The sequence below is a fragment of the Hyla sarda genome, chromosome 6 (assembly GCF_029499605.1).
Source record: "Hyla sarda isolate aHylSar1 chromosome 6, aHylSar1.hap1, whole genome shotgun sequence".
Taxonomy (NCBI): domain Eukaryota; kingdom Metazoa; phylum Chordata; class Amphibia; order Anura; family Hylidae; genus Hyla; species Hyla sarda.
Genome location: NC_079194.1, coordinates 93,079,922 through 93,093,639, shown reverse-complemented (window position 1 = coordinate 93,093,639; position 13,718 = coordinate 93,079,922).

Here is a 13,718-nt window from a genome sequence, read left to right as displayed (position 1 = left end):
CAAAATTTCCCATTATGGAAGTGTAAATTGGCCATTTTCTTTTGCTCACTGAGATCAATGAGAATTCTCAGTTTTTTTTTTCCATGGCTGTAAAAATGCAGTGTACTTTTTTTTGCACAAGGAAATTCCCCCCCGTATGCATAGTGCCGCAGAGTCCCATTGAATCAATGGGACTCTGCTACAGCAGAATTTCTGAGTGGAAATTCCACCATGTGAACCTAGCCTAAGGATAGGGTCCCAAGTATCGTACTTTGCTGCATATTTGCAGCTGCGTATTTTCCTAACCAATGAAGTCAATGGGTAGCAAAGTCAGATGCAGAAAATACGCGACAAAATACGGCACGTGTGACCCTACCCTTATACTGCATTGTGTGTGTAAATGTTTCAACCCACTTACAAATGCCTGATGTACATTAACTCCTTGGGGACGAAGGGCGTATGCATACGCCCTCGCGTCCCGTCACTTAAGGATGGAGGGCGTATCCATACGCCCTCGGCATTTCCGATCACTGCCGCTCGCCGGGCGGTGATCGGACCGGGATGCCTGCTGATAGATATCAGCAGGCATCCCGTGGCAATGCCTAGGGGGGGTCAATTCAGATCGCAGGTCAATTCAAACTGCGATCCGGGCAAATCGGGTCAGAGCCAGCTCCGACCAGCCTAAAGCATAGGAGCGAGGTGGCAATGTTGCCACCCCCTCCTATCCCCTGCCATTGGTCGGTCAGGCTGAAAATTTGAAAATTGCTTCTGAACTTTTAAGCCCTCTGGTGTCTTCCAAAAGTAAAAACATGTCAACTTTATGATGCAAACATAAAGTAGACATATTGTATATGTGAATCAAAATATTATTTATTTAAAATGTTTATTTTCCTTACAAGCAGAAAGCTTCAAAGTTAGAAAAATGCTACATTTTCAATTTTTTCATCAAATTTTGGAATTTTTCACCAAGAAACGATGCAAGTATCGACAAAAATTTACCACTAACATAAAAGTAGAATATGTCACGAAAAAACAATCTCGGAATCAGAATGAAAAGTAAAAGCATCCCAGAGTTATTAATGATTAAAGTGACAGTGGTCAGATGTGCAAAAAATGCTCCCATCCTTAGGGTTATAATGGGCTCCGTCCCCAAGGAGTTAATGCAGAATGTGTAAAAAGAAAACATGCAAAAACTGTATGTAAAATAATTAAAAAAAAGAGCATAAAAGCATTAAAATGCTCTAAAAGGTCAAACTGAAAACGTGACAATATGTAGCTTGTGTTGCTTCTAAAACAAGTGTATAATGTGAACATTGCCTAAACCAATACACTCTTATTATATTCTGCCCAGAGTTTTTCATTCATTCATTGCGTTATAAAGAAATAGTAGTGCGCCCCCGTGTGTACAGCGCCTGTATATACCGCGCACCTGTCACTCGCCAGCTGTCACCTGGGTCAGGTAAGTGAACGTCCGTTGTCCTGTAACTAACCAATCAGCGCTTTTCTCTGACGCGTTGCAGCCAGTCAACAGCCTTCCTGGAAGTGTTGACAATATATGTGCCGGGAGTGACAAGATGGCGCCGCGGGAGCTCTGGTGGCCCGTGTCCGAGGACGGAGGGTCTACGGGCGGGCTGTACGGTCAGTTTGCCGGAAGCCTTCTCCTCCACGGGGCAAGAATCGCCAGGGAACAGCCGAGTAGGAGCGACGCCGCGCAACAGGTGAACGTGCTGACGTCAGCAGTGTGTTGTTATTTACTCTTGTGTTTTTTTAATTAACCCTTCACATAACTGAGCTCGCGTCCTCCATACTATCACGTGTTCTAGCCATAGAAACTGACTACTGTCAAGTCAATATAACTTTCTATGTCTTAAGAACACACGTGACTTCTATAGTTAATAATTGCCACAGCTTTTCTCCCCCATAGCGGTGAGTAATGTGACATGGAGCATGCGCAGTTGGTGTCAGTAGTTGGAAGCTATGTAATGGTCCTTAGTAGAGCAGTTGCCCCCCTCCCACAACCTGTCGCTCTCCAGCTGCCTGTCCATGATGAGAGTTGTAGTATTACAACAGCTGGAGAGCCACAGGTTAAGGGACACTACAGTGACTAAGAGCAATGCAAAACAAAATTCACTATGCCAACCTGTTATGCATTAGGACATGTCTGCGAGAAGTGATGTAGGAACATAACTATGACCACCTTGTTGGAGGATCCCAGGGATATTGAGGGTCTCATGTCTGTGGGGTCCACGTGATCTATTAGAGCAGTGGTCTCCAAACTGTGGACCTCCAGATGTTGCAAAACTACAACTCCCAGGATGCCTGGACAAACCCCCTCAAAAAAAAAAAAAAAGAAGAAAAACCTGACCAAATGTCAGAAAAATAATTGCAAATGTTGCACAACTTTTCCCCAACATAGGGGGAGATTTATCAAAACCTGTGCAGAGGAAGAGTGGTGCAGTTGCCCACAGCAACCAATCAGATTGCTTCTTTCATTTTCCACAGGCCTCTTTAGAGGCCTGTGGAAAATGAAAGAAGCAATCTGATTGGTTGCTATGGGCAACTGCACCACTCTTCCTCTGCACAGGTTTTGATAAATCTCCCCCATAGTGAGTAAAACATGTTGCTGTGGCTGGGGGAAAAAAAGCCATACATGCCTACACTGGTCCCTACCAACTCGCTTGGCTCCTTCAGGTCCCCCCAATCTCCTGTCTTCCTGCTTCTGAGATAAAGGCTTGGTACAGGATCTGCCCCCTCAGCCAGTCACTGCGGGTAGGTCCTGTACCAAGCTTTCATCAAGGACAAGAGTGGCGCCGTTTCTGGAAGGTTTCTGCAAAGGCAAGTCAGAGAAAACTAGGACCAGGAGCCATCAGAACATCAGCTGCCGTGGGAATATTTAGCCATTTTAATAAGCTACCTGTGAGCATGGCACGAAACTCCAGCAATTTGTGGTAAAACGGTGTGCGCTTTATCAAGAAGGGCAGCACAGTGGCTCTGCGGATAAACCCCTAGGACTCTTTGAAGTTGTACAAGAGAGATTTGAATTGACTTCATCCTGACCATGCTTTATCTTCCCTTAAGGAGCTGCTGCAGGTCAAGTAACCATTCCCTTGGTGATCTAATTCCACGTTTCCCAAGGGATCCCAATATGTAAAAAATTTACATAATATTTATCAAATGCACATATGTTGGTTAATATTACCAGTATAATTACATTCTCAATATTTGTGTAGGTAAAAAAAATGCAGTATAAACCGAAGATGTATATAGTGTTTTGCCTCTTAAAGGGGTTCTCCGGTGCTTACACATCTTATCCCCTATCCAAAGGATAGGGGATAAGATGCCTGTTCGCGGGAGTCCCGCCGCTGGGGACCCCCGGGATCTTGCACGCGGCACCCCGTTTGTAATCAGTCCCCGGAGCGTGTTCGCTCCGGGTCTGATTACCGGCGACCACACGGCCGGCGGCGTGTAACGTCACGCCCCCGCCCCCGTGTGATGTCACGCTCTGCCCCTCACTGCAAGCCTACAGTAGGGGGCGTGACAGCTATCACGCCCCCTCCTGTAGGCTTGCATTGAGGGGCGTAGTGTGACGTCACACGGGGGTGGAGGCGTGACGTTACACGCCGCCGGCCGTGTGGTCGCTGGTAATCGGACCCGGAGCGAACACGCTTCGGGGACTGATCACAAACGGTGTGCCGCGTGCAAGATCACGGGGGTCCCCAGCGGCGGGACTCCCGCGATCAGGCATCTTATCCCCTATCCAAAGGATAGGAGATAAGATGTCTAAGCACCGGAGAACCCCTTTAAATGGGCACTGTCACCAACTTTATTTTTTGATATGTTGTAGTACTTATGTACTACAACATATCTCTAATATTACTTTTATTATTTTTTTTTAAATTAAAATGGTTTAATTTACATTTGAAAACCGGCCACTAGGGGTCTCCCTCCTAGTGGCCGGCTGCAGCCTGGTGTGACGTCACGCCTGAAAAAGGACTGATTTTGGCATGGCAATCAGTCCTTTTTCAGTTAGGCTGCACTCGCTCCCTGCCTGTCAATCAGACAGGCAGGGAGCGAGCGCATTGGCTCCCCGGCCACTGGCCACTCCTCCCGCACATCGCCGCCGCCTCATCGCCGCCGCTGTCCCTGCACGCCCGCTGCCGGACTCTGCAGTAAGTGTAATGAGGGAAAGGGGTATGCGGGAGGGGGGTTTGTGAAGGAGGGAACGGGGTATGCGGGGCGGGTTAGTGATGGAGGGAACGGGGTATGGCGCGGGAGGGGGAGGGAGATGGAGGGGACGGGCTAGCGCCGCATGTAACTAACTAACAGTTTATCTACACGGGGTGCCTCCAGCTGTTTCAATACTACAACTCCCAGCATGCCCTGACAGCCAATAGATTTCAGGGCAAGCTGGGAGTTGTAGTGATGAAACAGCTGGAGGCACCCTGTATAGATGAACTAAGGGAGGAAGTCCCCCCCAGCAGGCATCAGTGACGTGGTGCCTGCTGGGGAAATCTGCCTGGTAGTGAGCACACTGCCAGGCAGACAAAAGGCATTTTTAATATAGTAAAAATTAAAATTAAAAGCAGGGAGGGTGTTAGGGATAGATTGGCAATAGGCAGGGATAGAAAAAAAAAATAGGATCGTGGGAGCTACCCTTTAAGGGTACATTCACATGCACAGGATCCTGCGTATATTTGATGCACAGGATTTGTAACTGCAGATTTGAAGCTGTGCTCAGTCATTTAGTCATTGGAATCTGCAGCAGAAAATCCTGTGCATGAGATCATGCGCATCAAATCTGCGCAGGATCCTGTACATGTGAACATACCCTAAAGGGGTATTTTGGCCTTAGACATATATCTCCAAAGGATAGGGGATAAGATGTCTAATCGCAGAGGTTCGCCACTGTGGCCCCCGCGATCTCCGTGCAGCCCCCGGCATTTTTGCCATCACCCCCTCCCGTAGACATGAATGGAGGGGGTGTGGTGTGACATCACAAGGGGGCATGGCCGTGACATCCCATCTCGGTCTGCTGAGACCTCTTATCCTCTATCCTTTGGATTGGGGATAAGATTTCTAAGGCCGAAATACCCCTTTAAATTGTGTTTTATATTTATTTATTTATTTATTTTTCTAGCTCTTCGGGTAAATTCATCATTATGTTTGCAGTTTACATAGCGCAGTTTTACTAGCACGGACGAGACAAATTGAATTTTGTGAATTAATTAGAGGCAATTTGCATAATGTGCTTGTTGAGTACCTAAAGTCGTGATACTCTGTTGAGCACCTTCTCATTTTAGAAAGGACATTCAATTAATTGTACGTTGGCTCTAAGAAATCTTGTTCCCATATAATAACAGTGCCAGTCTATGAATGCAAGAAGGCCTTCACAATCTAGCGAAACAAATGTGCACACACTCTCTGTACCTCACAAACTTTTCTAATTAGACACTGGTTGCGGATAACAATTATTCTGCAAAGCCAAACAGGGAAGGCATTTTCATATATTTTTTTTTAAGGTTACAGTGGGACAAAAAGTATTTACTCAGCCACCAATTGTACAAGTTCTCCCACTTAAAAAGATGAGAGAGGCCTGTAATTTTCATCATAGGTATACCTCAACTATGAGACATAATGAGAACAAAAAAAATCCATAAAATCCCATTGTCTGTTTTTTAAATAATTTATTTGCAAATTATGGTTGAAAATAAGTATTTGGTCACCTACAAACAAGCAAGATTTCTGGCTGTCACAGACCTGTAACTTCTTCTTTAAAGGGATACTCCTACAGCTGTCACACCATCTCCCATAGGCTTGCATTGAGGGGGGCGGAGCGTGACGTCACACGGGGCGGAGCCTTGACGTCACAACGCTCCGGCCCCGTGATCGACAGTAATTAGACCCGGAGCGAACACGCTCCGGGGACTGATTTTAAATTGGGTGTGACGTGCAAGACCACGGGGTCCCCAGCGGCGAGACCCCCGCGATCAGGCATCTTATCCCCTATCCTTTGGATAGTGGAAAAGATGTCTAAGCGCCGAAGTACCCCTTTAAGAGTCTCCTCTGTCCTCCACTCGTTACCTGTATTAATGGCACCTGTTTGAACTTGTTATCAGTATAAAAGACTCCTGTCCACAACCTCAAACAGTCACACTCCAAACTCCACTATGGCCAAGACCAAAGAGCTGTCGAAGGACACCAGAAACAAAATTGTAGACCTGCACCAGGCTGGGAAGACTAAATCTGCAATAGGCAAGCAGCTTCGTGTGAAGAAATCAACTGTGGGAGCAATTATTAGAAAATGCTTCCATCGATGCTTCCATCGATCCCTCGATCTGGGGCTCCATGCAAGATCTCACTCTGTGGTGTCAAAATGATCACAAGAACGGTAAGCAAAAATCCCCAAACCACACAGGGGGACCTAGTGAATGACCTGCAGAGAGCTGGGACCAAAGTAACAAAGGCTACCATCAGTAACACAAATCATACAGGGACTAAAATCATGCAGTGCCAGACGTGTCCCTCTGCTTAAGCCAGTACATGTCCGGGCCCGTTAGAAGTTTGCTAGAGAGCATTTGAATGATCCAGAAGGTTATTGGGAGGATGTCATATGGTCAGATTAAACCAAAGTAGAACTTTTTGGTAAAAACTCAACTCGTTGTGTTTGGCTGAGTTGCATCCAAATAACACCATACCTACTGTGAAGCATGGGGGTGGAAACCTCATGCTTTGGGGCTGTTTTTCTGCTAAGGGACCAGGACAACTGATCTGTGTAAAGGAAAAATGCATGTGCCCATGTATCGTGAGATATTGAGTGAAAACCTCCTTCCATCAGCAAGGGCATTGGAGATGAAACATGACAGTGATCCCAAACACACCGCCCGGGCAACGGAGTGGCTTCGTAAGAAGCATTTCAAGGTCCTGGAGTGGCCTAGCCATCTCCAGAACTTAACCCCATAGAGAACCTTTGGAGGGAGTTGAAAGTCTGTGTTGCCCAGCGACAGCCCCAAAACATCACTGCTCTAGAGGAGATCTGCATGGAGGAATGGTCCAAAATAACATCAACAGTGTGTGAAAACCTTGTGAAGACTTACAGAAAACATTTGACCTCATGTCATTGCAAACAAAGCGCTGCTTCTCCCGATGGACTCACATAGAAGAGGTAGTCAGATAAAATATATTCTTTATTATCCAATTCTTTAAAAATCAGACAATGTGATTCTATGGATTTTTTTTCTCATTATGTCTCTCATAGTTGAGATATGCCTATGTTGAAAATTACAGGTGTCTCTCATCTTTTTAAGTGGGAGAACTTGCACAATTGGAGGCTGACTAAATACTTTTTTGCCTTTTTTGGCATGAAGGGGGAGAGGAGAGAGGTTCCTGCTTTGAAAACCTCTTTATGAACCTCAGAGAGGACCCATTATGGTAGTTCCATGCAATACGCGATCGGCTTATCACTGGAATGGTCTGCAAATAATACTACATATACTGCCTAGCATTCAGTGGACACTCTTCACTGTCCCCACAGGCACCATCTCAGTAGTATACTTAACAAGATGGACTCTTTAAAAAGATGGACTCTCTAATATGTGGTCCTATAAAGAAAGTAACAGGATTTCACCTTAAAATTTCCGAACAGGGTGATAGCTCAGACTTAAAGGAGTATTGCAGCCTTAGACAACTTATTTCCTATCCGCAGGATAAGGGATAAGTGTCTAATCATGTGGAGTCCAAACGTGGAACCCCCTGTGATCTCTTGTACGGGGCCCCGGCTCTGCCGCGGCTCTTCCCATGCAGGAGGCATGCCAACCGCAACATGACGTCATGGCTGACACCCCCCCTCCATGTATCTCTATGGGAGAGGCAGAGATGCAGGGTTTGTGCATCCCCGTCTCTCCCATGGAGCTGAATGGAGGGGTAATGTCTGCCAACATCTTAGTGAGGTCTACAACACAAGCATTAGCCGCACAGAGCCACAGCAGTTCCGGGTTCTCGTTCAAACATGATTGAATTGCCAGCGGTGCTGCCGCAGGGAACCGATCATCTAAAATGGTGGCTGGAGGTCCCCCTGCCTTTGGCCATCTCTAGGGGCCTTCTGCTGTGGTCTCAGATTGAGCAGACCAGAGCAGAAGATCGTCGATAACACTAATCGGTGCTATGTCCTATGCATAGCACTGAACAGTATTAACAATCAAATGATTTCTATAGATAGTCCCCTATGGGGACATAAATAAAAAAATACAACCCGGTAAAATGTTCTCAAAAGTCGGGAGTCATCTTATACGCCGGATGCTGCAGCCAGCCGGGACTCCCTTGGTATGGATTATCCATACCCTTGGTGTCCCAGCCGAAATTAATTTCCCCGGTTACATTTGGGACATCCCTGTGTCCCGAAAGATCTTTTCATAACCTAATATGGGGGAACTATACTGGGAGGGGGGTGTGACAGCTAGTGTGCCCCTTCCCGTAGACTTGCATTGAGGGGGCAGGATGTCAAAGGGGGCGGAGCTGTGACGTCACGATACTCCGGCCCGTGTATCGTGAGTCATCACACACGGTGCAAACTTAGCTCCATGCAGTGATGACTCTGGGTTCTGCAGGAGAGATTGCGGGGGTCCCCAGCAGCGGGACCACCGTAATCAGACATCTTATTCCCTATCCTTTGGATAGTGGATAAGATGTCTAGGGTGGAGTACCCCTTTATGGTCAAAATGGACTTGGTCCTTAAGGGGTTAAGATAGCAAAAAAAATGTGCAAAAATTGAGAATATTATACCATCAATATTTAACATTTAAGAAAATTTGCTAATCTACTGAATTGTGTTGCTACCACAAGGAACCTGGCTTTCCCAGCTTTCCCATAGACAGTGCACGAAGGGGGAGTGTTGATCACCGCTACCAGTAGCCGGACAGGAAATGGCGGGGGTTCTCAGCGGTAGGACCCCCGCTATCATACACTCACTCCCCCCTATCCCCCCCCCCCCCCCCCCCAATTAGCTAATCGCTAATTTCACATCCTAGAATAAATACAGGGTGGGCCATTTATATGGATGCACCTTAATAAAATGGGAATGGTTGGTGATATTAACTTCCTGATTGTGGCACATTAGTATATGTGAGGGGGGGGGGACTTTTCAAGATGGGTGGTGACTATGGAGGCCATTTTGAAGTCGGCCATTTTGATTCAAAGTTTTGTTTTTTCAATAGGAAGAGGGTCATGTGACATATCAAACTTATTGGGAATTGCACAAGAAAAACAATGATGTGCTTGGTTTTAACATAACTTTATTCTTTCATTAGTTATTTACAAGTTTCTGACCACTTATAAAATGTGTTCAATGTGCTGCCCATTGTGTTGGATTGTCAATGCAACCCTCTTCTCCCACTCTTCACACACTGATAGCAACACCACAGGAGAACTGCTAGCACAGGCTTCCAGTATCCGTAGTTTCAGGTGCTGCAGAATGGGCAAAACAAAAATTGGAACAGGACCCTCAGTTTACGCAGAAGATTTTGATCAGTGATGAGGTAAACTTTTATGTGAATGGTGAAGTTAACAAACAAAACCACCGCTTTTGATCTGACACTAACCCACATTGGATAGATCCCTCCAAGACTGTTGGAACACAAAAATTGATGGTATGGTGTGGTATATGGGGTACAAAGATAGTGGGGCCATTCTTCATCAATGGAAACCTCAAGGCCACTGGATATGCAAAATTGCTACATGATGATGTGTTTCCCTCTTTATGCACTGAAGTTGGCACGTTACCTGAGTTTTTCCAATAAGATGGTGCACCACCACATTATGGGTGTCAGGTCCGAGCATTCCTAGATGAACAGTTTCCTGGAAAGTGGATTGGTGGTTGTGGGCCAGTTGAATGGCTCCCAAGGTCTCCTGATCTGACCCCCTTAGACTTTTATCTTTGGGGTCATCTGAAGGCAATTGTCTATGCTGTGAAGATACGAGATGTGCAGCACCTGAAACTATGGATACTGGAAGCTTGTGCTAGCATTTCTCCTGCGGTGTTGCTATCAGTGTGTGAAGAGTGGGAAAAGAGGATTGCATTGACAATCCAACACAATGGACAGCACATTAAACACATTTTATAAGTGGTCAGAAACTTGTAAATAAATCATGAAAGAATAAAGTTATGTTAAAACCAAGCACATCATAGTTTTTTTTGTGAAATTCCCAATAAGTTTGATATGTCACATGACCCTCTTCCTATTGAAAAAACAAAAGTTGGATTCAAAATGGCCGACTTCAAAATGGCTGCCATGGTCACCACCCATCTTGAAAAGTTTCCCCACTCACATATGCTAATGGGCCACAAACAGGAAGTTAATATCACCAACTATTCCCATTTTATTAAGGTGTATCCATATAAATGGCCTACCCTGTAGAACGAAAAGTGATCAAAAAGTCAATAGTCAAAAGTAGCCATTTTTTTTTTTTTTACTGGCAACTAGATCCAAAACTCATTTATCAAGCACTTTGGCTTAGGGCACCACATTTTTACAGTTTCTTGATACGCCTTTTAATTCCTGAAATATGAGGGTTTATAGTTTCTCTGACAATTCGGAGACTCTATCAAATGGGCCTAATTTTTATTAAGAGGAGTGACTCAGGTGATGGGTGGGATTATGCAGTCACGAGGTGCAAATGTTGTGTATTAGGCATACACGTCCCTCAATGTACAACATTCACACCCCCTGACTGTATAATCTCACCCATTGACTCATAGTCACTCCCATTATTAAAATGTATGCCCATCTGACTTATTCCCTGAATTGTTGGACAAACTATAGACCACCATTTCTCAGGAATGGTGTGTAATTACGGCATCATAAGCTACACAATAACAGTAAAATGGAAAATTATTTAGGGGGTTGTTACAGGTCCTATTTAAAGGTGTATTTTGGGATAGGAGGGGTTTCAGAAACATTCCTATTGTGCCCAATATAAAAAAAAATTACTTAATCTACCGTACTTACTTCCGGCCGCTTCTGAGGGGCCTCTATTGTCCGCAGTGTTCCTCTTCCTGGTTCCATGTGGTCAAAACATCACACTGCAGCTTAGCGAATCACTTCCCGTTGCAATTTTCCTCCTCAGTCAGTGATTGGCTGAGCAGCAATGTGACGTATTAAACTCCGGCACCAGGACGACTGGTGTGCACTAGACTTTGAGCCTCCTATCCAATTGGCTCTTTAGGCCAGTATCACACAGGTGTATGAATGACACCGTTTTGTGTCTGTATTAGGGTGCGTTCACACTGAGTAAATCAAGAGGAATTCACGCTGAAAAAATTATGTGCGGAAAAAAGAATTTTCAATTTGCACGGAAATGGGGGAGAAAGAAGGGGAGGGTTTTTCAGCCATTTCTGCCCGAATTCCGCGTGAAAGCCATGTCGGGCGGAATTTTTTTTTTACCATTGACTTCTATTGATTTCTGCTAGCGGATTCCGCTTGAAGAATGAACATGCTCTTTCTTCAAGCGAAAAGGAATTCAGCGTTGGAATTCCGCTAGCAGAATTTCCGATGTGTGAACAGGACAGCAGTAATAACATTAAAGTCAATGGGCAGAGAAGATGTGTATTCATTTCGAGTGGAGAATTCAAGAGGAATTACTCGAGTAAATTCCTCTTGAATTACTCATTGTGAACGCACCTTTACAGTGCAAGTCCTGACCTCGCTTCTCATGACCTTACAGTTTTCAGTTCTGGTCGTCAGAGGAGCGGTCTGGCTCGACATGTAGTGGTAGTTGCACCATTTTATACCTATGTGAACCTGGCCCTTTATTTGTCCACTGTTACAGTACTGACGCTGGTGTCTACTGTGCTAATGGTAGTAATTCCACTATCTGTAGTAGGATTTAGCAACTTCCTTGTGTGATACCCGATATCATTTGTGTGTTATTTACTCATGAAGCTTTATTACAACAGGCTTGCAGCATTCCCATTACGATGGTTTATGTAAAGTTGAAACATTCACCCTACGTGAACCTCTCCATCTGCCTCATATTGGAATAGTAAAGGTAATACGTGTCTACCTTCCTCCACGTATTAGAAGTCTGCAGAGTCCATGCCAGCATCCCTTTGTCATAGTGAAACCATTAGGTGCGCGACATGCGGTTCATGAGCAGAGTTTAGTATAGGGTAAAAATCCTCTCTCATTTTCCATCTCATCTGCCTGGGCCACCACTAGGAGGATGACTTGTACTGAGAGTTATTTAGAAGTTAAATACAGTATAGCGGTATACAAATTAGCTGGTGCCTACCCAATACATTTATATCATGACAAGTAATAGTGAATCATGTTCATTATTAAAATACCAAAGAAAGAATCATTGAGTACTATGGGAAACTGCTCCAGTGCTCCATACAAGACCTACTTTCAGTCCTAGCTTAACCCTACAACAACCCAGAAAATTTAACTTTTTGCATTTACATGTTTCCTCCTCTCATACCTTTTATTTTTTGTATAATTTTTTTGTTACGTTTTTAATTCTTAAAAAGAAAAAAAAATATGGCAGAATTCAAGAATACAAATTACAGATCAAAGCTTTTTTTTTTTTTTTTTGGAAGGGGGGTGATTAAATTTTTTAGTATGGACTGGATCTATGTATATGTTTTTTTAGGGGCTCATAGATTAAACTGATCCTTAACTCTGTATATAGTTGGGAGGTGCCATACTTGTGGGAGGAGGATAGTAAATGCATTAATGGTCACCTTATGAATAAATTTAAAAGCAGATGGAGTTTGTGTATTAATTCTCTTAAAATTGGCATTTTTTGTTCCACTACCTTATCTTTTAATAATTCCATGGCATAGAACCAGCATTTTAAAATTTGCCACCCTGGATGCCAGTGTTAAGAACTCCTTTGTACGGAGGATGTGAATGTATTCATCATAATACAAATGAGTCTGAGTTAAGCCTTTTCACCTTTAACTTTCATGCATGTGTTTTGCAAAATTGCTAAATGATATAGTACTTTAGAACAATTTTATTCCACTTTTCACTGTGACAAGGTCACATTTTGGATGGGAGCAATATTTTATGCATTAGAATATCAAGGCATATACATGTTCTAGGCTGCAGCTCTGCATTCTCAATGTAAGGATTGCTTTTTTCCCTCCATTATATATACTTTACAGATGAGCTCTTCCACAGAGTTGACAGTTCTGGCATAACTTCAGTGGGGAATAAATGCAAGGCATTAAATGTTGAATATATTGTTAGAAATTGAATATTCGTCAATGCTCATTTGAAGTGTTCTTTTACTTTTTCCCCCGTTCAATAACATAAGAATCATTTTATTTAATATGGATGTGATATTCACTTTATAGCACATGTTGAAGACCAAAGCATTGCATGCAAAGAAGCCTGTGTTTTAAAAGGGTACTCCACACCTAGACATCTTATCCCCTATCCAAAGGATAGGGCATAAGATGTCTGATCTCGGGGGTCCCGCCACTGGGAACCCCCGCAATCTCTCCTGTAGCACCCCTTTCATCTGGTGTACGGAGCATGCTTCACTCCATGCTTGATGACTGGCGATGCAGGGGCCAGAGGATCGTGATCTCACGGCCCCTTGTGATGTAATGCTCAGCCCCTTTAATGCAAGTCTATGGGGGGCGTGGCAGCTGTCATGCCTCACTTCCATAGACTTGCATTGAGGGGGCGGGTCTGTGATGTCACGATCCTCCGGCCTCTGCATCGCCAGTCATCAGGCAC